Source organism: Pleurodeles waltl, unplaced genomic scaffold, assembly GCF_031143425.1.
Source record: "Pleurodeles waltl isolate 20211129_DDA unplaced genomic scaffold, aPleWal1.hap1.20221129 scaffold_72, whole genome shotgun sequence".
In the NCBI taxonomy this organism is placed as follows: domain Eukaryota; kingdom Metazoa; phylum Chordata; class Amphibia; order Caudata; family Salamandridae; genus Pleurodeles; species Pleurodeles waltl.
In genome coordinates, this window is record NW_027150393.1 from 1,541,752 (window position 1) to 1,564,789 (window position 23,038).

General features: G+C 48.5%; 12 non-coding genes across 12 annotated transcripts; all 12 read right to left on the reverse strand.

The window, feature by feature from the left end:
- Positions 1–979: 979 nt before the first annotated feature.
- Positions 980–1,091, reverse strand: TRNAL-CAA (transfer RNA leucine (anticodon CAA)). Its single transcript has 2 exons — positions 1,054–1,091; positions 980–1,025 (listed from the first exon to the last, which is right to left on the reverse strand). It is a non-coding gene; the product is annotated as a tRNA-Leu (tRNA).
- A 768-nt stretch (positions 1,092–1,859) lies between these two features.
- On the reverse strand, positions 1,860–1,931 carry TRNAP-AGG (transfer RNA proline (anticodon AGG)). Its single transcript has one exon. It is a non-coding gene; the product is annotated as a tRNA-Pro (tRNA).
- A 2,633-nt stretch (positions 1,932–4,564) lies between these two features.
- TRNAL-CAA (transfer RNA leucine (anticodon CAA)) lies at positions 4,565–4,676 on the reverse strand. The gene is made up of 2 exons: positions 4,639–4,676; positions 4,565–4,610 (listed from the first exon to the last, which is right to left on the reverse strand). It is a non-coding gene; the product is annotated as a tRNA-Leu (tRNA).
- Positions 4,677–5,443: 767 nt separating this feature from the next.
- On the reverse strand, positions 5,444–5,515 carry TRNAP-AGG (transfer RNA proline (anticodon AGG)). The gene has a single exon. It is a non-coding gene; the product is annotated as a tRNA-Pro (tRNA).
- A 2,633-nt stretch (positions 5,516–8,148) lies between these two features.
- On the reverse strand, positions 8,149–8,260 carry TRNAL-CAA (transfer RNA leucine (anticodon CAA)). Its single transcript has 2 exons — positions 8,223–8,260; positions 8,149–8,194 (listed from the first exon to the last, which is right to left on the reverse strand). It is a non-coding gene; the product is annotated as a tRNA-Leu (tRNA).
- Positions 8,261–9,028: 768 nt separating this feature from the next.
- Positions 9,029–9,100, reverse strand: TRNAP-AGG (transfer RNA proline (anticodon AGG)). The gene has a single exon. It is a non-coding gene; the product is annotated as a tRNA-Pro (tRNA).
- A 2,633-nt stretch (positions 9,101–11,733) lies between these two features.
- On the reverse strand, positions 11,734–11,845 carry TRNAL-CAA (transfer RNA leucine (anticodon CAA)). Its single transcript has 2 exons — positions 11,808–11,845; positions 11,734–11,779 (listed from the first exon to the last, which is right to left on the reverse strand). It is a non-coding gene; the product is annotated as a tRNA-Leu (tRNA).
- A 767-nt stretch (positions 11,846–12,612) lies between these two features.
- On the reverse strand, positions 12,613–12,684 carry TRNAP-AGG (transfer RNA proline (anticodon AGG)). The gene has a single exon. It is a non-coding gene; the product is annotated as a tRNA-Pro (tRNA).
- A 2,633-nt stretch (positions 12,685–15,317) lies between these two features.
- Positions 15,318–15,429, reverse strand: TRNAL-CAA (transfer RNA leucine (anticodon CAA)). Its single transcript has 2 exons — positions 15,392–15,429; positions 15,318–15,363 (listed from the first exon to the last, which is right to left on the reverse strand). It is a non-coding gene; the product is annotated as a tRNA-Leu (tRNA).
- Positions 15,430–16,197: 768 nt separating this feature from the next.
- TRNAP-AGG (transfer RNA proline (anticodon AGG)) lies at positions 16,198–16,269 on the reverse strand. The gene has a single exon. It is a non-coding gene; the product is annotated as a tRNA-Pro (tRNA).
- Positions 16,270–19,782: 3,513 nt separating this feature from the next.
- TRNAP-AGG (transfer RNA proline (anticodon AGG)) lies at positions 19,783–19,854 on the reverse strand. The gene has a single exon. It is a non-coding gene; the product is annotated as a tRNA-Pro (tRNA).
- A 2,633-nt stretch (positions 19,855–22,487) lies between these two features.
- On the reverse strand, positions 22,488–22,599 carry TRNAL-CAA (transfer RNA leucine (anticodon CAA)). Its single transcript has 2 exons — positions 22,562–22,599; positions 22,488–22,533 (listed from the first exon to the last, which is right to left on the reverse strand). It is a non-coding gene; the product is annotated as a tRNA-Leu (tRNA).
- Positions 22,600–23,038: the final 439 nt, after the last annotated feature.

Consider the following 23,038-nt stretch of genomic DNA (forward strand, 5'->3'; position numbering starts at 1 on the left):
CTCTCACACCCGAAGCGAGAATCATACCCCTATACCAACTAGACTGCCGCTGCATAGTCATTTGAAACATCTTCTGAAGCGTCTTTCAGAAAAGCAGGGCCATTTGGAGGCTCTCTCTCTCTCTAAGCGTGCCATAGCAATTAATGTTTTCTGTCAAGGATTTTTTGTTTGTCTCTAGCAAGGCAAGAGGTAGTCAAAATGCCCTGTGCCAGTGAGCTGAACTAGGGGACTGATGTGAAAAGCAGACCCTTTCTGGTAGTTGTAACCCGCTGCTAGTCATGGACCCTTGCACCTTAGATTTCCCAACCAGAAGCACTGAAGGGCCTGCTAGCTCTTGAGCCAGAGGAGCATGCCTCTTGGATTCAAGCACACTTGCTCGGTCAGCGCTCAATCAGGCTCGATCAGGCGAGATTTATATTAGTGGCTCATAGGCCTGAAACACTCACCTGGGAGACGCAGGGTGGCTGATTTCCCGGAATGGCCCTTGATGGGGAAATCACCTCCTTTCCCCCGCCTCATTTCAGAATTGTGTGCTAGTCGCAAGACAGTGTTCAGGGGTTCATGGGTACTGCCTACTCCCAGCTGCCTCTCTGTCTTCTTCATGTAAATTGCAAGTCACGAGGAGGCACCATTGCCAATATGCTCCGCCCACCTAACCAAGAAACCTAGTTTGAGCTTGTCTGCCTGTGTTGTTGCAGGGGCAGAGTCTTCTTTGCCCAAAAGGTGGCAGGAGAGCCTCACTTCAAACGATAGAATCAACTGCTTAAGTAGAAACCAGCATTGTAGTTACTGTCATAAAGTGCAGCTCTAACAGAAGGTGTGCCTGAGACGCCCCTTCCAGTAATACACAGAATTTTGATTGAGGGCCCAGCCGATGGGTTGGTGGATTTCTCCTCACATGCCACAGCAGCTTCCAAAGATAGTGGTCTGAGGAGCTGGCTCTGCAAGCAGAGCAAGATTTAAGGGAAGAAAATACACCTGTCAGAAGTGGGATTTGAACCCACGCCTCCATGAAGAGACCAGAAGGCTCAGCTTCACTGAAGATCAAGCTCTCTTGAGTCTGGCGCCTTAGACCACTCGGCCATCCTGACAGCCAAAACAGTGTGCAGGTCGGACTCTTCAGTCTGCACTTGTTGATTTTGCCGCTTGCAATGTTCCTATCAAAGTCACAGCTTTAAAGGCCCCACAATATAACATGGCCAAGAAAAAAAAAAAAAAACAGAACAAGAAACAATGCACATGCACGACCACCGAGGGATGCAGATAACTTTTTAGCGTCCTGCAATAGTAAAGCACGTTTTACACAGGTCACAAGTTTTTAAAGGTCATTTCTGTCTAAGTGTGCATTGAGAGAGACTGAGGTTTTAGGCAGCAAACACAAAAGCTGCTGCTGCCAAGTGTTTCTGCCCGGTCTCAAACCGGGGACTTTTCGCGTGTGAGGCGAACGTGATAACCACTACACTACAGAAACAAGCTTGCTGATTTGACTGAAGGAGCACAGTTCCCCTCATATGTTTGCACGATTTCCTCTATACTTTATCAGCAGTTGCTCGGAATGCGAGGGGTAAGTGTGAAAATTGCAGCGGTGTCGGCCAGCATGCATACACTCAGACGTCCTGAAAAATCCCATAGCTACGGGCAGAGACAGACAAATATCTGATGCCTAAATGCCAGGAAGGAGAGCCTGTGAAATCATCACACAGGGCGCACTGAGAGCAAGCAGGAAGGAAGCCAAGGCATTGTAATCCATTTTTCGCCTTAGGCAAAAAATATGTTTTGCGCAACAATGCTTCGAGTAAAATGAGAAATGTTGAGGGGTTGTGTATTTTGAGCAGGATTTGATTGTTTTCCGCTAAAATGGGCTCGTCCGGGATTTGAACCCGGGACCTCTCGCACCCTAAGCGAGAATCATACCCCTAGACCAACGAGCCTGGGCACAGAAATGCAACGGCTCCGACCCTGCTCGGAGGATTGGTGACAGAGAGTGGGAGACTACATCCCAAAGCAAGAAACTGCACATGGTGCTCTCTTTTGCAGTACGACTAGAGTCATTTGCATGGTCTTCATCGAACATGACATAAAAAGCCTCTATCCTTTAGACATTTTGGCCCAGATTTACAAGAAAATGACTAAGCGCGACGCTGTGCCAAATTTGCAAGCCCCACGTGCCGTCATTTTCAAAATGCAGGAAAGCGCCGTATTTAGTAGAATACAGCGCACCCCTGTGCTTCCCCCTGCGCCAGCTCTAAATTAGCTGCTGAGCGCCAACGCAGCCGTTCTTGCACCATGGTACAAGGATGACTGCGTTGAGGGGGAAATTGTTTTTGTGCAGGAAGGGACACCTTCCTGCCCAAAAAAAAAATCTTCAATGGTGATTTGCTCTTACTTCTATGTGTGCTGCAGAATGCATCACACATAGCAAGAGCAAAAACAAGGAGAAATGAAAACATTTCTCCTCAGTGCGCCACTCTAACGACACCCCTGGGATGGCGTTGGATTTTGGCGCTGACGCAGATTTACGCCAACTCCTAAATCTGGAGCAGCATCAAAATGCTATGGTGTTGCTGTGGCACACTCCCAACAACACCCATTGCACGCCCCTTCCAGGGAACGCGCTGCGTGCTAAGGGGCCGTATTTACAAGGTGGTGTTAAGCCACAAAATGTGGCTGAACGCCATCTTGTAAATACCGCGCAGTGCATAGTGCCACCGGGGCGTCACTAAAAGTGATGCTCCGGTGGCGATAGGGCCTTGTAAGTCTGGCACTTTATTTGCTCAAGGTGTGTGTTCTTGGTGAGGGCAGGAAAGCTATTTTCGCTCTCGTACCTTCCTTCCTTGGCTGGCTTGAATGCTGTAGGCTCAGGCTTCATTGCAAAGGTCAAACAGTGAGCAACTGACTGCCGTAAGCTGGCGCAACTCCTCTTGGTGAGCTGTGACAGATGCCCCAGGAGCGTAGTACCTCACGATGGTGAGGGATAGACACAGTCTCTTTTATCTCAGCTTGCCTGTCAGGTGAGGCAGGAAATGCAAATACTGTGAAAAAGCCCAGCGACTCGAACCAGGGACCTTTCGCATGTGAGGTGCGCATGATAACCACTACACTACACAAGCAGACACACTTGCCGGCTTGCTTCATGTGGCTATGCATTGTACTGGAACCACCACACTATGGAAACAGACACACCTGCTTGCTTTATGTGGCTATGCATTGGACTGGGATGCAAGGATGAGGGCCAATGTTCATGACGCTCAAAGCTGAGCCTTCCGGAACACAATCTCTTCCCTTGGAAGAAAGGAACTGGGATCACTTTCATTCCAAGAGGTGATTTCAGAACTGGACCCGAAATTACCATGGAGAAGCACTGTGCATTTAATGTTCCTACGAGCACTGCTGCTCCAGCACAGAAAAGCAGTTGCAAAGAAATCTCGCATACCTTCATGATGCTGGACCGTCTCGACGCCAGTATAAAGCATGTATTGCATTGCAACATGACATCTTACAAGAGTGAAAAGCAGAAATACTCCTGTTTAAAACACAGACTGAACCTATAAAGGTAGGGGTTTGTCTGGGATTTGAACCGAGGTCCTCTCACACCCGAAGCGAGAATCATACCCCTATACCAACTAGACTGCCGCTGCATAGTCATTTGAAACATCTTCTGAAGCGTCTTTCAGAAAAGCAGGGCCATTTGGAGGCTCTCTCTCTCTCTAAGCGTGCCATAGCAATTAATGTTTTCTGTCAAGGATTTTTTGTTTGTCTCTAGCAAGGCAAGAGGTAGTCAAAATGCCCTGTGCCAGTGAGCTGAACTAGGGGACTGATGTGAAAAGCAGACCCTTTCTGGTAGTTGTAACCCGCTGCTAGTCATGGACCCTTGCACCTTAGATTTCCCAACCAGAAGCACTGAAGGGCCTGCTAGCTCTTGAGCCAGAGGAGCATGCCTCTTGGATTCAAGCACACTTGCTCGGTCAGCGCTCAATCAGGCTCGATCAGGCAAGATTTATATTAGTGGCTCATAGGCCTGAAACACTCACCTGGGAGACGCAGGGTGGCTGATTTCCCGGAATGGCCCTTGATGGGGAAATCACCTCCTTTCCCCCGCCTCATTTCAGAATTGTGTGCTAGTCGCAAGACAGTGTTCAGGGGTTCATGGGTACTGCCTACTCCCAGCTGCCTCTCTGTCTTCTTCATGTAAATTGCAAGTCACGAGGAGGCACCATTGCCAATATGCTCCGCCCACCTAACCAAGAAACCTAGTTTGAGCTTGTCTGCCTGTGTTGTTGCAGGGGCAGAGTCTTCTTTGCCCAAAAGGTGGCAGGAGAGCCTCACTTCAAACGATAGAATCAACTGCTTAAGTAGAAACCAGCATGGTAGTTACTGTCATAAAGTGCAGCTCTAACAGAAGGTGTGCCTGAGACGCCCCTTCCAGTAATACACAGAATTTTGATTGAGGGCCCAGCCGATGGGTTGGTGGATTTCTCCTCACATGCCACAGCAGCTTCCAAAGATAGTGGTCTGAGGAGCTGGCTCTGCAAGCAGAGCAAGATTTAAGGGAAGAAAATACACCTGTCAGAAGTGGGATTTGAACCCACGCCTCCATGAAGAGACCAGAAGGCTCAGCTTCACTGAAGATCAAGCTCTCTTGAGTCTGGCGCCTTAGACCACTCGGCCATCCTGACAGCCAAAACAGTGTGCAGGTCGGACTCTTCAGTCTGCACTTGTTGATTTTGCCGCTTGCAATGTTCCTATCAAAGTCACAGCTTTAAAGGCCCCACAATATAACATGGCCAAGAAAAAAAAAAAAAACAGAACAAGAAACAATGCACATGCACGACCACCGAGGGATGCAGATAACTTTTTAGTGTCCTGCAATAGTAAAGCACGTTTTACACAGGTCACAAGTTTTTAAAGGTCATTTCTGTCTAAGTGTGCATTGAGAGAGACTGAGGTTTTAGGGAGCAAACACAAAAGCTGCTGCTGCCATGTGTTTCTGCCCGGTCTCAAACCGGGGACTTTTCGCGTGTGAGGCGAACGTGATAACCACTACACTACAGAAACAAGCTTGCTGATTTGACTGAAGGAGCACAGTTCCCCTCATATGTTTGCACGATTTCCTCTATACTTTATCAGCAGTTGCTCGGAATGCGAGGGGTAAGTGTGAAAATTGCAGCGGTGTCGGCCAGCATGCATACACTCAGACGTCCTGAAAAATCCCATAGCTACGGGCAGAGACAGACAAATATCTGATGCCTAAATGCCAGGAAGGAGAGCCTGTGAAATCATCACACAGGGCGCACTGAGAGCAAGCAGGAAGGAAGCCAAGGCATTGTAATCCATTTTTCGCCTTAGGCAAAAAATATGTTTTGCGCAACAATGCTTCGAGTAAAATGAGAAATGTTGAGGGGTTGTGTATTTTGAGCAGGATTTGATTGTTTTCCGCTAAAATGGGCTCGTCCGGGATTTGAACCCGGGACCTCTCGCACCCTAAGCGAGAATCATACCCCTAGACCAACGAGCCTGGGCACAGAAATGCAATGGCTCCGACCCTGCTCGGAGGATTGGTGACAGAGAGTGGGAGACTACATCCCAAAGCAAGAAACTGCACATGGTGCTCTCTTTTGCAGTACGACTAGAGTCATTTGCATGGTCTTCATCGAACATGACATAAAAAGCCTCTATCCTTTAGACATTTTGGCCCAGATTTACAAGAAAATGACTAAGCGCGACGCTGTGCCAAATTTGCAAGCCCCACGTGCCGTCATTTTCAAAATGCAGGAAAGCGCCGTATTTAGTAGAATACAGCGCACCCCTGTGCTTCCCCCTGCGCCAGCTCTAAATTAGCTGCTGAGCGCCAACGCAGCCGTTCTTGCACCATGGTACAAGGATGACTGCGTTGAGGGGGAAATTGTTTTTGTGCAGGAAGGGACACCTTCCTGCCCAAAAAAAAAATCTTCAATGGTGATTTGCTCTTACTTCTATGTGTGCTGCAGAATGCATCACACATAGCAAGAGCAAAAACAAGGAGAAATGAAAACATTTCTCCTCAGTGCGCCACTCTAACGACACCCCTGGGATGGCGTTGGATTTTGGCGCTGACGCAGATTTACGCCAACTCCTAAATCTGGAGCAGCATCAAAATGCTATGGTGTTGCTGTGGCACACTCCCAACAACACCCATTGCACGCCCCTTCCAGGGAACGCGCTGCGTGCTAAGGGGCCGTATTTACAAGGTGGTGTTAAGCCACAAAATGTGGCTGAACGCCATCTTGTAAATACCGCGCAGTGCATAGTGCCACCGGGGCGTCACTAAAAGTGATGCTCCGGTGGCGATAGGGCCTTGTAAGTCTGGCACTTTATTTGCTCAAGGTGTGTGTTCTTGGTGAGGGCAGGAAAGCTATTTTCGCTCTCGTACCTTCCTTCCTTGGCTGGCTTGAATGCTGTAGGCTCAGGCTTCATTGCAAAGGTCAAACAGTGAGCAACTGACTGCCGTAAGCTGGCGCAACTCCTCTTGGTGAGCTGTGACAGATGCCCCAGGAGCGTAGTACCTCACGATGGTGAGGGATAGACACAGTCTCTTTTATCTCAGCTTGCCTGTCAGGTGAGGCAGGAAATGCAAATACTGTGAAAAAGCCCAGCGACTCGAACCAGGGACCTTTCGCATGTGAGGTGCGCATGATAACCACTACACTACACAAGCAGACACACTTGCCGGCTTGCTTCATGTGGCTATGCATTGTACTGGAACCACCACACTATGGAAACAGACACACCTGCTTGCTTTATGTGGCTATGCATTGGACTGGGATGCAAGGATGAGGGCCAATGTTCATGACGCTCAAAGCTGAGCCTTCCGGAACACAATCTCTTCCCTTGGAAGAAAGGAACTGGGATCACTTTCATTCCAAGAGGTGATTTCAGAACTGGACCCGAAATTACCATGGAGAAGCACTGTGCATTTAATGTTCCTACGAGCACTGCTGCTCCAGCACAGAAAAGCAGTTGCAAAGAAATCTCGCATACCTTCATGATGCTGAACCGTCTCGACGCCAGTATAAAGCATGTATTGCATTGCAACATGACATCTTACAAGAGTGAAAAGCAGAAATACTCCTGTTTAAAACACAGACTGAACCTATAAAGGTAGGGGTTTGTCTGGGATTTGAACCGAGGTCCTCTCACACCCGAAGCGAGAATCATACCCCTATACCAACTAGACTGCCGCTGCATAGTCATTTGAAACATCTTCTGAAGTGTCTTTCAGAAAAGCAGGGCCATTTGGAGGCTCTCTCTCTCTCTAAGCGTGCCATAGCAATTAATGTTTTCTGTCAAGGATTTTTTGTTTGTCTCTAGCAAGGCAAGAGGTAGTCAAAATGCCCTGTGCCAGTGAGCTGAACTAGGGGACTGATGTGAAAAGCAGACCCTTTCTGGTAGTTGTAACCCGCTGCTAGTCATGGACCCTTGCACCTTAGATTTCCCAACCAGAAGCACTGAAGGGCCTGCTAGCTCTTGAGCCAGAGGAGCATGCCTCTTGGATTCAAGCACACTTGCTCGGTCAGCGCTCAATCAGGCTCGATCAGGCGAGATTTATATTAGTGGCTCATAGGCCTGAAACACTCACCTGGGAGACGCAGGGTGGCTGATTTCCCGGAATGGCCCTTGATGGGGAAATCACCTCCTTTCCCCCGCCTCATTTCAGAATTGTGTGCTAGTCGCAAGACAGTGTTCAGGGGTTCATGGGTACTGCCTACTCCCAGCTGCCTCTCTGTCTTCTTCATGTAAATTGCAAGTCACGAGGAGGCACCATTGCCAATATGCTCCGCCCACCTAACCAAGAAACCTAGTTTGAGCTTGTCTGCCTGTGTTGTTGCAGGGGCAGAGTCTTCTTTGCCCAAAAGGTGGCAGGAGAGCCTCACTTCAAACGATAGAATCAACTGCTTAAGTAGAAACCAGCATTGTAGTTACTGTCATAAAGTGCAGCTCTAACAGAAGGTGTGCCTGAGACGCCCCTTCCAGTAATACACAGAATTTTGATTGAGGGCCCAGCCGATGGGTTGGTGGATTTCTCCTCACATGCCACAGCAGCTTCCAAAGATAGTGGTCTGAGGAGCTGGCTCTGCAAGCAGAGCAAGATTTAAGGGAAGAAAATACACCTGTCAGAAGTGGGATTTGAACCCACGCCTCCATGAAGAGACCAGAAGGCTCAGCTTCACTGAAGATCAAGCTCTCTTGAGTCTGGCGCCTTAGACCACTCGGCCATCCTGACAGCCAAAACAGTGTGCAGGTCGGACTCTTCAGTCTGCACTTGTTGATTTTGCCGCTTGCAATGTTCCTATCAAAGTCACAGCTTTAAAGGCCCCACAATATAACATGGCCAAGAAAAAAAAAAAAAAACAGAACAAGAAACAATGCACATGCACGACCACCGAGGGATGCAGATAACTTTTTAGCGTCCTGCAATAGTAAAGCACGTTTTACAAAGGTCACAAGTTTTTAAAGGTCATTTCTGTCTAAGTGTGCATTGAGAGAGACTGAGGTTTTAGGCAGCAAACACAAAAGCTGCTGCTGCCAAGTGTTTCTGCCCGGTCTCAAACCGGGGACTTTTCGCGTGTGAGGCGAACGTGATAACCACTACACTACAGAAACAAGCTTGCTGATTTGACTGAAGGAGCACAGTTCCCCTCATATGTTTGCACGATTTCCTCTATACTTTATCAGCAGTTGCTCGGAATGCGAGGGGTAAGTGTGAAAATTGCAGCGGTGTCGGCCAGCATGCATACACTCAGACGTCCTGAAAAATCCCATAGCTACGGGCAGAGACAGACAAATATCTGATGCCTAAATGCCAGGAAGGAGAGCCTGTGAAATCATCACACAGGGCGCACTGAGAGCAAGCAGGAAGGAAGCCAAGGCATTGTAATCCATTTTTCGCCTTAGGCAAAAAATATGTTTTGCGCAACAATGCTTCGAGTAAAATGAGAAATGTTGAGGGGTTGTGTATTTTGAGCAGGATTTGATTGTTTTCCGCTAAAATGGGCTCGTCCGGGATTTGAACCCGGGACCTCTCGCACCCTAAGCGAGAATCATACCCCTAGACCAACGAGCCTGGGCACAGAAATGCAACGGCTCCGACCCTGCTCGGAGGATTGGTGACAGAGAGTGGGAGACTACATCCCAAAGCAAGAAACTGCACATGGTGCTCTCTTTTGCAGTACGACTAGAGTCATTTGCATGGTCTTCATCGAACATGACATAAAAAGCCTCTATCCTTTAGACATTTTGGCCCAGATTTACAAGAAAATGACTAAGCGCGACGCTGTGCCAAATTTGCAAGCCCCACGTGCCGTCATTTTCAAAATGCAGGAAAGCGCCGTATTTAGTAGAATACAGCGCACCCCTGTGCTTCCCCCTGCGCCAGCTCTAAATTAGCTGCTGAGCGCCAACGCAGCCGTTCTTGCACCATGGTACAAGGATGACTGCGTTGAGGGGGAAATTGTTTTTGTGCAGGAAGGGACACCTTCCTGCCCAAAAAAAAAATCTTCAATGGTGATTTGCTCTTACTTCTATGTGTGCTGCAGAATGCATCACACATAGCAAGAGCAAAAACAAGGAGAAATGAAAACATTTCTCCTCAGTGCGCCACTCTAACGACACCCCTGGGATGGCGTTGGATTTTGGCGCTGACGCAGATTTACGCCAACTCCTAAATCTGGAGCAGCATCAAAATGCTATGGTGTTGCTGTGGCACACTCCCAACAACACCCATTGCACGCCCCTTCCAGGGAACGCGCTGCGTGCTAAGGGGCCGTATTTACAAGGTGGTGTTAAGCCACAAAATGTGGCTGAACGCCATCTTGTAAATACCGCGCAGTGCATAGTGCCACCGGGGCGTCACTAAAAGTGATGCTCCGGTGGCGATAGGGCCTTGTAAGTCTGGCACTTTATTTGCTCAAGGTGTGTGTTCTTGGTGAGGGCAGGAAAGCTATTTTCGCTCTCGTACCTTCCTTCCTTGGCTGGCTTGAATGCTGTAGGCTCAGGCTTCATTGCAAAGGTCAAACAGTGAGCAACTGACTGCCGTAAGCTGGCGCAACTCCTCTTGGTGAGCTGTGACAGATGCCCCAGGAGCGTAGTACCTCACGATGGTGAGGGATAGACACAGTCTCTTTTATCTCAGCTTGCCTGTCAGGTGAGGCAGGAAATGCAAATACTGTGAAAAAGCCCAGCGACTCGAACCAGGGACCTTTCGCATGTGAGGTGCGCATGATAACCACTACACTACACAAGCAGACACACTTGCCGGCTTGCTTCATGTGGCTATGCATTGTACTGGAACCACCACACTATGGAAACAGACACACCTGCTTGCTTTATGTGGCTATGCATTGGACTGGGATGCAAGGATGAGGGCCAATGTTCATGACGCTCAAAGCTGAGCCTTCCGGAACACAATCTCTTCCCTTGGAAGAAAGGAACTGGGATCACTTTCATTCCAAGAGGTGATTTCAGAACTGGACCCGAAATTACCATGGAGAAGCACTGTGCATTTAATGTTCCTACGAGCACTGCTGCTCCAGCACAGAAAAGCAGTTGCAAAGAAATCTCGCATACCTTCATGATGCTGGACCGTCTCGACGCCAGTATAAAGCATGTATTGCATTGCAACATGACATCTTACAAGAGTGAAAAGCAGAAATACTCCTGTTTAAAACACAGACTGAACCTATAAAGGTAGGGGTTTGTCTGGGATTTGAACCGAGGTCCTCTCACACCCGAAGCGAGAATCATACCCCTATACCAACTAGACTGCCGCTGCATAGTCATTTGAAACATCTTCTGAAGCGTCTTTCAGAAAAGCAGGGCCATTTGGAGGCTCTCTCTCTCTCTAAGCGTGCCATAGCAATTAATGTTTTCTGTCAAGGATTTTTTGTTTGTCTCTAGCAAGGCAAGAGGTAGTCAAAATGCCCTGTGCCAGTGAGCTGAACTAGGGGACTGATGTGAAAAGCAGACCCTTTCTGGTAGTTGTAACCCGCTGCTAGTCATGGACCCTTGCACCTTAGATTTCCCAACCAGAAGCACTGAAGGGCCTGCTAGCTCTTGAGCCAGAGGAGCATGCCTCTTGGATTCAAGCACACTTGCTCGGTCAGCGCTCAATCAGGCTCGATCAGGCAAGATTTATATTAGTGGCTCATAGGCCTGAAACACTCACCTGGGAGACGCAGGGTGGCTGATTTCCCGGAATGGCCCTTGATGGGGAAATCACCTCCTTTCCCCCGCCTCATTTCAGAATTGTGTGCTAGTCGCAAGACAGTGTTCAGGGGTTCATGGGTACTGCCTACTCCCAGCTGCCTCTCTGTCTTCTTCATGTAAATTGCAAGTCACGAGGAGGCACCATTGCCAATATGCTCCGCCCACCTAACCAAGAAACCTAGTTTGAGCTTGTCTGCCTGTGTTGTTGCAGGGGCAGAGTCTTCTTTGCCCAAAAGGTGGCAGGAGAGCCTCACTTCAAACGATAGAATCAACTGCTTAAGTAGAAACCAGCATGGTAGTTACTGTCATAAAGTGCAGCTCTAACAGAAGGTGTGCCTGAGACGCCCCTTCCAGTAATACACAGAATTTTGATTGAGGGCCCAGCCGATGGGTTGGTGGATTTCTCCTCACATGCCACAGCAGCTTCCAAAGATAGTGGTCTGAGGAGCTGGCTCTGCAAGCAGAGCAAGATTTAAGGGAAGAAAATACACCTGTCAGAAGTGGGATTTGAACCCACGCCTCCATGAAGAGACCAGAAGGCTCAGCTTCACTGAAGATCAAGCTCTCTTGAGTCTGGCGCCTTAGACCACTCGGCCATCCTGACAGCCAAAACAGTGTGCAGGTCGGACTCTTCAGTCTGCACTTGTTGATTTTGCCGCTTGCAATGTTCCTATCAAAGTCACAGCTTTAAAGGCCCCACAATATAACATGGCCAAGAAAAAAAAAAAAAACAGAACAAGAAACAATGCACATGCACGACCACCGAGGGATGCAGATAACTTTTTAGTGTCCTGCAATAGTAAAGCACGTTTTACACAGGTCACAAGTTTTTAAAGGTCATTTCTGTCTAAGTGTGCATTGAGAGAGACTGAGGTTTTAGGGAGCAAACACAAAAGCTGCTGCTGCCATGTGTTTCTGCCCGGTCTCAAACCGGGGACTTTTCGCGTGTGAGGCGAACGTGATAACCACTACACTACAGAAACAAGCTTGCTGATTTGACTGAAGGAGCACAGTTCCCCTCATATGTTTGCACGATTTCCTCTATACTTTATCAGCAGTTGCTCGGAATGCGAGGGGTAAGTGTGAAAATTGCAGCGGTGTCGGCCAGCATGCATACACTCAGACGTCCTGAAAAATCCCATAGCTACGGGCAGAGACAGACAAATATCTGATGCCTAAATGCCAGGAAGGAGAGCCTGTGAAATCATCACACAGGGCGCACTGAGAGCAAGCAGGAAGGAAGCCAAGGCATTGTAATCCATTTTTCGCCTTAGGCAAAAAATATGTTTTGCGCAACAATGCTTCGAGTAAAATGAGAAATGTTGAGGGGTTGTGTATTTTGAGCAGGATTTGATTGTTTTCCGCTAAAATGGGCTCGTCCGGGATTTGAACCCGGGACCTCTCGCACCCTAAGCGAGAATCATACCCCTAGACCAACGAGCCTGGGCACAGAAATGCAATGGCTCCGACCCTGCTCGGAGGATTGGTGACAGAGAGTGGGAGACTACATCCCAAAGCAAGAAACTGCACATGGTGCTCTCTTTTGCAGTACGACTAGAGTCATTTGCATGGTCTTCATCGAACATGACATAAAAAGCCTCTATCCTTTAGACATTTTGGCCCAGATTTACAAGAAAATGACTAAGCGCGACGCTGTGCCAAATTTGCAAGCCCCACGTGCCGTCATTTTCAAAATGCAGGAAAGCGCCGTATTTAGTAGAATACAGCGCACCCCTGTGCTTCCCCCTGCGCCAGCTCTAAATTAGCTGCTGAGCGCCAACGCAGCCGTTCTTGCACCATGGTACAAGGATGACTGCGTTGAGGGGGAAATTGTTTTTGTGCAGGAAGGGACACCTTCCTGCCCAAAAAAAAAATCTTCAATGGTGATTTGCTCTTACTTCTATGTGTGCTGCAGAATGCATCACACATAGCAAGAGCAAAAACAAGGAGAAATGAAAACATTTCTCCTCAGTGCGCCACTCTAACGACACCCCTGGGATGGCGTTGGATTTTGGCGCTGACGCAGATTTACGCCAACTCCTAAATCTGGAGCAGCATCAAAATGCTATGGTGTTGCTGTGGCACACTCCCAACAACACCCATTGCACGCCCCTTCCAGGGAACGCGCTGCGTGCTAAGGGGCCGTATTTACAAGGTGGTGTTAAGCCACAAAATGTGGCTGAACGCCATCTTGTAAATACCGCGCAGTGCATAGTGCCACCGGGGCGTCACTAAAAGTGATGCTCCGGTGGCGATAGGGCCTTGTAAGTCTGGCACTTTATTTGCTCAAGGTGTGTGTTCTTGGTGAGGGCAGGAAAGCTATTTTCGCTCTCGTACCTTCCTTCCTTGGCTGGCTTGAATGCTGTAGGCTCAGGCTTCATTGCAAAGGTCAAACAGTGAGCAACTGACTGCCGTAAGCTGGCGCAACTCCTCTTGGTGAGCTGTGACAGATGCCCCAGGAGCGTAGTACCTCACGATGGTGAGGGATAGACACAGTCTCTTTTATCTCAGCTTGCCTGTCAGGTGAGGCAGGAAATGCAAATACTGTGAAAAAGCCCAGCGACTCGAACCAGGGACCTTTCGCATGTGAGGTGCGCATGATAACCACTACACTACACAAGCAGACACACTTGCCGGCTTGCTTCATGTGGCTATGCATTGTACTGGAACCACCACACTATGGAAACAGACACACCTGCTTGCTTTATGTGGCTATGCATTGGACTGGGATGCAAGGATGAGGGCCAATGTTCATGACGCTCAAAGCTGAGCCTTCCGGAACACAATCTCTTCCCTTGGAAGAAAGGAACTGGGATCACTTTCATTCCAAGAGGTGATTTCAGAACTGGACCCGAAATTACCATGGAGAAGCACTGTGCATTTAATGTTCCTACGAGCACTGCTGCTCCAGCACAGAAAAGCAGTTGCAAAGAAATCTCGCATACCTTCATGATGCTGAACCGTCTCGACGCCAGTATAAAGCATGTATTGCATTGCAACATGACATCTTACAAGAGTGAAAAGCAGAAATACTCCTGTTTAAAACACAGACTGAACCTATAAAGGTAGGGGTTTGTCTGGGATTTGAACCGAGGTCCTCTCACACCCGAAGCGAGAATCATACCCCTATACCAACTAGACTGCCGCTGCATAGTCATTTGAAACATCTTCTGAAGTGTCTTTCAGAAAAGCAGGGCCATTTGGAGGCTCTCTCTCTCTCTAAGCGTGCCATAGCAATTAATGTTTTCTGTCAAGGATTTTTTGTTTGTCTCTAGCAAGGCAAGAGGTAGTCAAAATGCCCTGTGCCAGTGAGCTGAACTAGGGGACTGATGTGAAAAGCAGACCCTTTCTGGTAGTTGTAACCCGCTGCTAGTCATGGACCCTTGCACCTTAGATTTCCCAACCAGAAGCACTGAAGGGCCTGCTAGCTCTTGAGCCAGAGGAGCATGCCTCTTGGATTCAAGCACACTTGCTCGGTCAGCGCTCGATCAGGCTCGATCAGGCGAGATTTATATTAGTGGCTCATAGGCCTGAAACACTCACCTGGGAGACGCAGGGTGGCTGATTTCCCGGAATGGCCCTTGATGGGGAAATCACCTCCTTTCCCCCGCCTCATTTCAGAATTGTGTGCTAGTCGCAAGACAGTGTTCAGGGGTTCATGGGTACTGCCTACTCCCAGCTGCCTCTCTGTCTTCTTCATGTAAATTGCAAGTCACGAGGAGGCACCATTGCCAATATGCTCCGCCCACCTAACCAAGAAACCTAGTTTGAGCTTGTCTGCCTGTGTTGTTGCAGGGGCAGAGTCTTCTTTGCCCAAAAGGTGGCAGGAGAGCCTCACTTCAAACGATAGAATCAACTGCTTAAGTAGAAACCAGCATGGTAGTTACTGTCATAAAGTGCAGCTCTAACAGAAGGTGTGCCTGAGACGCCCCTTCCAGTAATACACAGAATTTTGATTGAGGGCCCAGCCGATGGGTTGGTGGATTTCTCCTCACATGCCACAGCAGCTTCCAAAGATAGTGGTCTGAGGAGCTGGCTCTGCAAGCAGAGCAAGATTTAAGGGAAGAAAATACACCTGTCAGAAGTGGGATTTGAACCCACGCCTCCATGAAGAGACCAGAAGGCTCAGCTTCACTGAAGATCAAGCTCTCTTGAGTCTGGCGCCTTAGACCACTCGGCCATCCTGACAGCCAAAACAGTGTGCAGGTCGGACTCTTCAGTCTGCACTTGTTGATTTTGCCGCTTGCAATGTTCCTATCAAAGTCACAGCTTTAAAGGCCCCACAATATAACATGGCCAAGAAAAAAAAAAAAAAACAGAACAAGAAACAATGCACATGCACGACCACCGAGGGATGCAGATAACTTTTTAGCGTCCTGCAATAGTAAAGCACGTTTTACACAGGTCACAAGTTTTTAAAGGTCATTTCTGTCTAAGTGTGCATTGAGAGAGACTGAGGTTTTAGGGAGCAAACACAAAAGCTGCTGCTGCCAAGTGTTTCTGCCTGGTCTCAAACCGGGGACTTTTCGCGTGTGAGGCGAACGTGATAACCACTACACTACAGAAACAAGCTTGCTGATTTGACTGAAGGAGCACAGTTCCCCTCATATGTTTGCACGATTTCCTCTATACTTTATCAGCAGTTGCTCGGAATGCGAGGGGTAAGTGTGAAAATTGCAGCGGTGTCGGCCAGCATGCATACACTCAGACGTCCTGAAAAATCCCATAGCTACGGGCAGAGACAGACAAATATCTGATGCCTAAATGCCAGGAAGGAGAGCCTGTGAAATCATCACACAGGGCGCACTGAGAGCAAGCAGGAAGGAAGCCAAGGCATTGTAATCCATTTTTCGCCTTAGGCAAAAAATATGTTTTGCGCAACAATGCTTCGAGTAAAATGAGAAATGTTGAGGGGTTGTGTATTTTGAGCAGGATTTGATTGTTTTCCGCTAAAATGGGCTCGTCCGGGATTTGAACCCGGGACCTCTCGCACCCTAAGCGAGAATCATACCCCTAGACCAACGAGCCTGGGCACAGAAATGCAACGGCTCCGACCCTGCTCGGAGGATTGGTGACAGAGAGTGGGAGACTACATCCCAAAGCAAGAAACTGCACATGGTGCTCTCTTTTGCAGTACGACTAGAGTCATTTGCATGGTCTTCATCGAACATGACATAAAAAGCCTCTATCCTTTAGACATTTTGGCCCAGATTTACAAGAAAATGACTAAGCGCGACGCTGTGCCAAATTTGCAAGCCCCACGTGCCGTCATTTTCAAAATGCAGGAAAGCGCCGTATTTAGTAGAATACAGCGCACCCCTGTGCTTCCCCCTGCGCCAGCTCTAAATTAGCTGCTGAGCGCCAACGCAGCCGTTCTTGCACCATGGTACAAGGATGACTGCGTTGAGGGGGAAATTGTTTTTGTGCAGGAAGGGACACCTTCCTGCCCAAAAAAAAAATCTTCAATGGTGATTTGCTCTTACTTCTATGTGTGCTGCAGAATGCATCACACATAGCAAGAGCAAAAACAAGGAGAAATGAAAACATTTCTCCTCAGTGCGCCACTCTAACGACACCCCTGGGATGGCGTTGGATTTTGGCGCTGACGCAGATTTACGCCAACTCCTAAATCTGGAGCAGCATCAAAATGCTATGGTGTTGCTGTGGCACACTCCCAACAACACCCATTGCACGCCCCTTCCAGGGAACGCGCTGCGTGCTAAGGGGCCGTATTTACAAGGTGGTGTTAAGCCACAAAATGTGGCTGAACGCCATCTTGTAAATACCGCGCAGTGCATAGTGCCACCGGGGCGTCACTAAAAGTGATGCTCCGGTGGCGATAGGGCCTTGTAAGTCTGGCACTTTATTTGCTCAAGGTGTGTGTTCTTGGTGAGGGCAGGAAAGCTATTTTCGCTCTCGTACCTTCCTTCCTTGGCTGGCTTGAATGCTGTAGGCTCAGGCTTCATTGCAAAGGTCAAACAGTGAGCAACTGACTGCCGTAAGCTGGCGCAACTCCTCTTGGTGAGCTGTGACAGATGCCCCAGGAGCGTAGTACCTCACGATGGTGAGGGATAGACACAGTCTCTTTTATCTCAGCTTGCCTGTCAGGTGAGGCAGGAAATGCAAATACTGTGAAAAAGCCCAGCGACTCGAACCAGGGACCTTTCGCATGTGAGGTGCGCATGATAACCACTACACTACACAAGCAGACACACTTGCCGGCTTGCTTCATGTGGCTATGCATTGTACTGGAACCACCACACTATGGAAACAGACACACCTGCTTGCTTTATGTGGCTATGCATTGGACTGGGATGCAAGGATGAGGGCCAATGTTCATGACGCTCAAAGCTGAGCCTTCCGGAACACAATCTCTTCCCTTGGAAGAAAGGAACTGGGATCACTTTCATTCCAAGAGGTGATTTCAGAACTGGACCCGAAATTACCATGGAGAAGCACTGTGCATTTAATGTTCCTACGAGCACTGCTGCTCCAGCACAGAAAAGCAGTTGCAAAGAAATCTCGCATACCTTCATGATGCTGGACCGTCTCGACGCCAGTATAAAGCATGTATTGCATTGCAACATGACATCTTACAAGAGTGAAAAGCAGAAATACTCCTGTTTAAAACACAGACTGAACCTATAAAGGTAGGGGTTTGTCTGGGATTTGAACCGAGGTCCTCTCACACCCGAAGCGAGAATCATACCCCTATACCAACTAGACTGCCGCTGCATAGTCATTTGAAACATCTTCTGAAGCGTCTTTCAGAAAAGCAGGGCCATTTGGAGGCTCTCTCTCTCTCTAAGCGTGCCATAGCAATTAATGTTTTCTGTCAAGGATTTTTTGTTTGTCTCTAGCAAGGCAAGAGGTAGTCAAAATGCCCTGTGCCAGTGAGCTGAACTAGGGGACTGATGTGAAAAGCAGACCCTTTCTGGTAGTTGTAACCCGCTGCTAGTCATGGACCCTTGCACCTTAGATTTCCCAACCAGAAGCACTGAAGGGCCTGCTAGCTCTTGAGCCAGAGGAGCATGCCTCTTGGATTCAAGCACACTTGCTCGGTCAGCGCTCAATCAGGCTCGATCAGGCGAGATTTATATTAGTGGCTCATAGGCCTGAAACACTCACCTGGGAGACGCAGGGTGGCTGATTTCCCGGAATGGCCCTTGATGGGGAAATCACCTCCTTTCCCCCGCCTCATTTCAGAATTGTGTGCTAGTCGCAAGACAGTGTTCAGGGGTTCATGGGTACTGCCTACTCCCAGCTGCCTCTCTGTCTTCTTCATGTAAATTGCAAGTCACGAGGAGGCACCATTGCCAATATGCTCCGCCCACCTAACCAAGAAACCTAGTTTGAGCTTGTCTGCCTGTGTTGTTGCAGGGGCAGAGTCTTCTTTGCCCAAAAGGTGGCAGGAGAGCCTCACTTCAAACGATAGAATCAACTGCTTAAGTAGAAACCAGCATGGTAGTTACTGTCATAAAGTGCAGCTCTAACAGAAGGTGTGCCTGAGACGCCCCTTCCAGTAATACACAGAATTTTGATTGAGGGCCCAGCCGATGGGTTGGTGGATTTCTCCTCACATGCCACAGCAGCTTCCAAAGATAGTGGTCTGAGGAGCTGGCTCTGCAAGCAGAGCAAGATTTAAGGGAAGAAAATACACCTGTCAGAAGTGGGATTTGAACCCACGCCTCCATGAAGAGACCAGAAGGCTCAGCTTCACTGAAGATCAAGCTCTCTTGAGTCTGGCACCTTAGACCACTCGGCCATCCTGACAGCCAAAACAGTGTGCAGGTCGGACTCTTCAGTCTGCACTTGTTGATTTTGCCGCTTGCAATGTTCCTATCAAAGTCACAGCTTTAAAGGCCCCACAATATAACATGGCCAAGAAAAAAAAAAAAAAACAGAACAAGAAACAATGCACATGCACGACCACCGAGGGATGCAGATAACTTTTTAGCGTCCTGCAATAGTAAAGCACGTTTTACACAGGTCACAAGTTTTTAAAGGTCATTTCTGTCTAAGTGTGCATTGAGAGAGACTGAGGTTTTAGAGAGCAAACACAAAAGCTGCTGCTGCCAAGTGTTTCTGCCCGGTCTCAAACCGGTGACTTTTCGCGTGTGAGGCGAACGTGATAACCACTACACTACAGAAACAAGCTTGCTGATTTGACTGAAGGAGCACAGTTCCCCTCATATGTTTGCACGATTTCCTCTATACTTTATCAGCAGTTGCTCGGAATGCGAGGGGTAAGTGTGAAAATTGCAGCGGTGTCGGCCAGCATGCATACACTCAGACGTCCTGAAAAATCCCATAGCTACGGGCAGAGACAGACAAATATCTGATGCCTAAATGCCAGGAAGGAGAGCCTGTGAAATCATCACACAGGGCGCACTGAGAGCAAGCAGGAAGGAAGCCAAGGCATTGTAATCAATTTTTCGCCTTAGGCAAAAAATATGTTTTGCGCAACAATGCTTCGAGTAAAATGAGAAATGTTGAGGGGTTGTGTATTTTGAGCAGGATTTGATTGTTTTCCGCTAAAATGGGCTCGTCCGGGATTTGAACCCGGGACCTCTCGCACCCTAAGCAAGAATCATACCCCTAGACCAACGAGCCTGGGCACAGAAATGCAACGGCTCCGACCCTGCTCGGAGGATTGGTGACAGAGAGTGGGAGACTACATCCCAAAGCAAGAAACTGCACATGGTGCTCTCTTTTGCAGTACGACTAGAGTCATTTGCATGGTCTTCATCGAACATGACATAAAAAGCCTCTATCCTTTAGACATTTTGGCCCAGATTTACAAGAAAATGACTAAGCGCGACGCTGTGCCAAATTTGCAAGCCCCACGTGCCGTCATTTTCAAAATGCAGGAAAGCGCCGTATTTAGTAGAATACAGCGCACCCCTGTGCTTCCCCCTGCGCCAGCTCTAAATTAGCTGCTGAGCGCCAACGCAGCCGTTCTTGCACCATGGTACAAGGATGACTGCGTTGAGGGGGAAATTGTTTTTGTGCAGGAAGGGACACCTTCCTGCCCAAAAAAAAAATCTTCAATGGTGATTTGCTCTTACTTCTATGTGTGCTGCAGAATGCATCACACATAGCAAGAGCAAAAACAAGGAGAAATGAAAACATTTCTCCTCAGTGCGCCACTCTAACGACACCCCTGGGATGGCGTTGGATTTTGGCGCTGACGCAGATTTACGCCAACTCCTAAATCTGGAGCAGCATCAAAATGCTATGGTGTTGCTGTGGCACACTCCCAACAACACCCATTGCACGCCCCTTCCAGGGAACGCGCTGCGTGCTAAGGGGCCGTATTTACAAGGTGGTGTTAAGCCACAAAATGTGGCTGAACGCCATCTTGTAAATACCGCGCAGTGCATAGTGCCACCGGGGCGTCACTAAAAGTGATGCTCCGGTGGCGATAGGGCCTTGTAAGTCTGGCACTTTATTTGCTCAAGGTGTGTGTTCTTGGTGAGGGCAGGAAAGCTATTTTCGCTCTCGTACCTTCCTTCCTTGGCTGGCTTGAATGCTGTAGGCTCAGGCTTCATTGCAAAGGTCAAACAGTGAGCAACTGACTGCCGTAAGCTGGCGCAACTCCTCTTGGTGAGCTGTGACAGATGCCCCAGGAGCGTAGTACCTCACGATGGTGAGGGATAGACACAGTCTCTTTTATCTCAGCTTGCCTGTCAGGTGAGGCAGGAAATGCAAATACTGTGAAAAAGCCCAGCGACTCGAACCAGGGACCTTTCGCATGTGAGGTGCGCATGATAACCACTACACTACACAAGCAGACACACTTGCCGGCTTGCTTCATGTGGCTATGCATTGTACTGGAACCACCACACTATGGAAACAGACACACCTGCTTGCTTTATGTGGCTATGCATTGGACTGGGATGCAAGGATGAGGGCCAATGTTCATGACGCTCAAAGCTGAGCCTTCCGGAACACAATCTCTTCCCTTGGAAGAAAGGAACTGGGATCACTTTCATTCCAAGAGGTGATTTCAGAACTGGACCCGAAATTACCATGGAGAAGCACTGTGCATTTAATGTTCCTACGAGCACTGCTGCTCCAGCACAGAAAAGCAGTTGCAAAGAAATCTCGCATACCTTCATGATGCTGGACCGTCTCGACGCCAGTATAAAGCATGTATTGCATTGCAACATGACATCTTACAAGAGTGAAAAGCAGAAATACTCCTGTTTAAAACACAGACTGAACCTATAAAGGTAGGGGTTTGTCTGGGATTTGAACCGAGGTCCTCTCACACCCGAAGCGAGAATCATACCCCTATACCAACTAGACTGCCGCTGCATAGTCATTTGAAACATCTTCTGAAGCGTCTTTCAGAAAAGCAGGGCCATTTGGAGGCTCTCTCTCTCTCTAAGCGTGCCATAGCAATTAATGTTTTCTGTCAAGGATTTTTTGTTTGTCTCTAGCAAGGCAAGAGGTAGTCAAAATGCCCTGTGCCAGTGAGCTGAACTAGGGGACTGATGTGAAAAGCAGACCCTTTCAGGTAGTTGTAACCCGCTGCTAGTCATGGACCCTTGCACCTTAGATTTCCCAACCAGAAGCACTGAAGGGCCTGCTAGCTCTTGAGCCAGAGGAGCATGCCTCTTGGATTCAAGCACACTTGCTCGGTCAGCGCTCGATCAGGCTCGATCAGGTGAGATTCATATTAGTGGCTCATAGGCCTGAAACACTCACCTGGGAGACGCAGGGTGGCTGATTTCCCGGAATGGCCCTTGATGGGGAAATCACCTCCTTTCCCCCGCCTCATTTCAGAATTGTGTGCTAGTCGCAAGACAGTGTTCAGGGGTTCATGGGTACTGCCTACTCCCAGCTGCCTCTCTGTCTTCTTCATGTAAATTGCAAGTCACGAGGAGGCACCATTGCCAATATGCTCCGCCCACCTAACCAAGAAACCTAGTTTGAGCTTGTCTGCCTGTGTTGTTGCAGGGGCAGAGTCTTCTTTGCCCAAAAGGTGGCAGGAGAGCCTCACTTCAAACGATAGAATCAACTGCTTAAGTAGAAACCAGCATGGTAGTTACTGTCATAAAGTGCAGCTCTAACAGAAGGTGTGCCTGAGACGCCCCTTCCAGTAATACACAGAATTTTGATTGAGGGCCCAGCCGATGGGTTGGTGGATTTCTCCTCACATGCCACAGCAGCTTCCAAAGATAGTGGTGTGAGGAGCTGGCTCTGCAAGCAGAGCAAGATTTAAGGGAAGAAAATACACCTGTCAGAAGTGGGATTTGAACCCACGCCTCCATGAAGAGACCAGAAGGCTCAGCTTCACTGAAGATCAAGCTCTCTTGAGTCTGGCGCCTTAGACCACTCGGCCATCCTGACAGCCAAAACAGTGTGCAGGTCGGACTCTTCAGTCTGCACTTGTTGATTTTGCCGCTTGCAATGTTCCTATCAAAGTCACAGCTTTAAAGGCCCCACAATATAACATGGCCAAGAAAAAAAAAAAAAAACAGAACAAGAAACAATGCACATGCACGACCACCGAGGGATGCAGATAACTTTTTAGCGTCCTGCAATAGTAAAGCACGTTTTACACAGGTCACAAGTTTTTAAAGGTCATTTCTGTCTAAGTGTGCATTGAGAGAGACTGAGGTTTTAGGGAGCAAACACAAAAGCTGCTGCTGCCAAGTGTTTCTGCCCGGTCTCAAACCGGGGACTTTTCGCGTGTGAGGCGAACGTGATAACCACTACACTACAGAAACAAGCTTGCTGATTTGACTGAAGGAGCACAGTTCCCCTCATATGTTTGCACGGTTTCCTC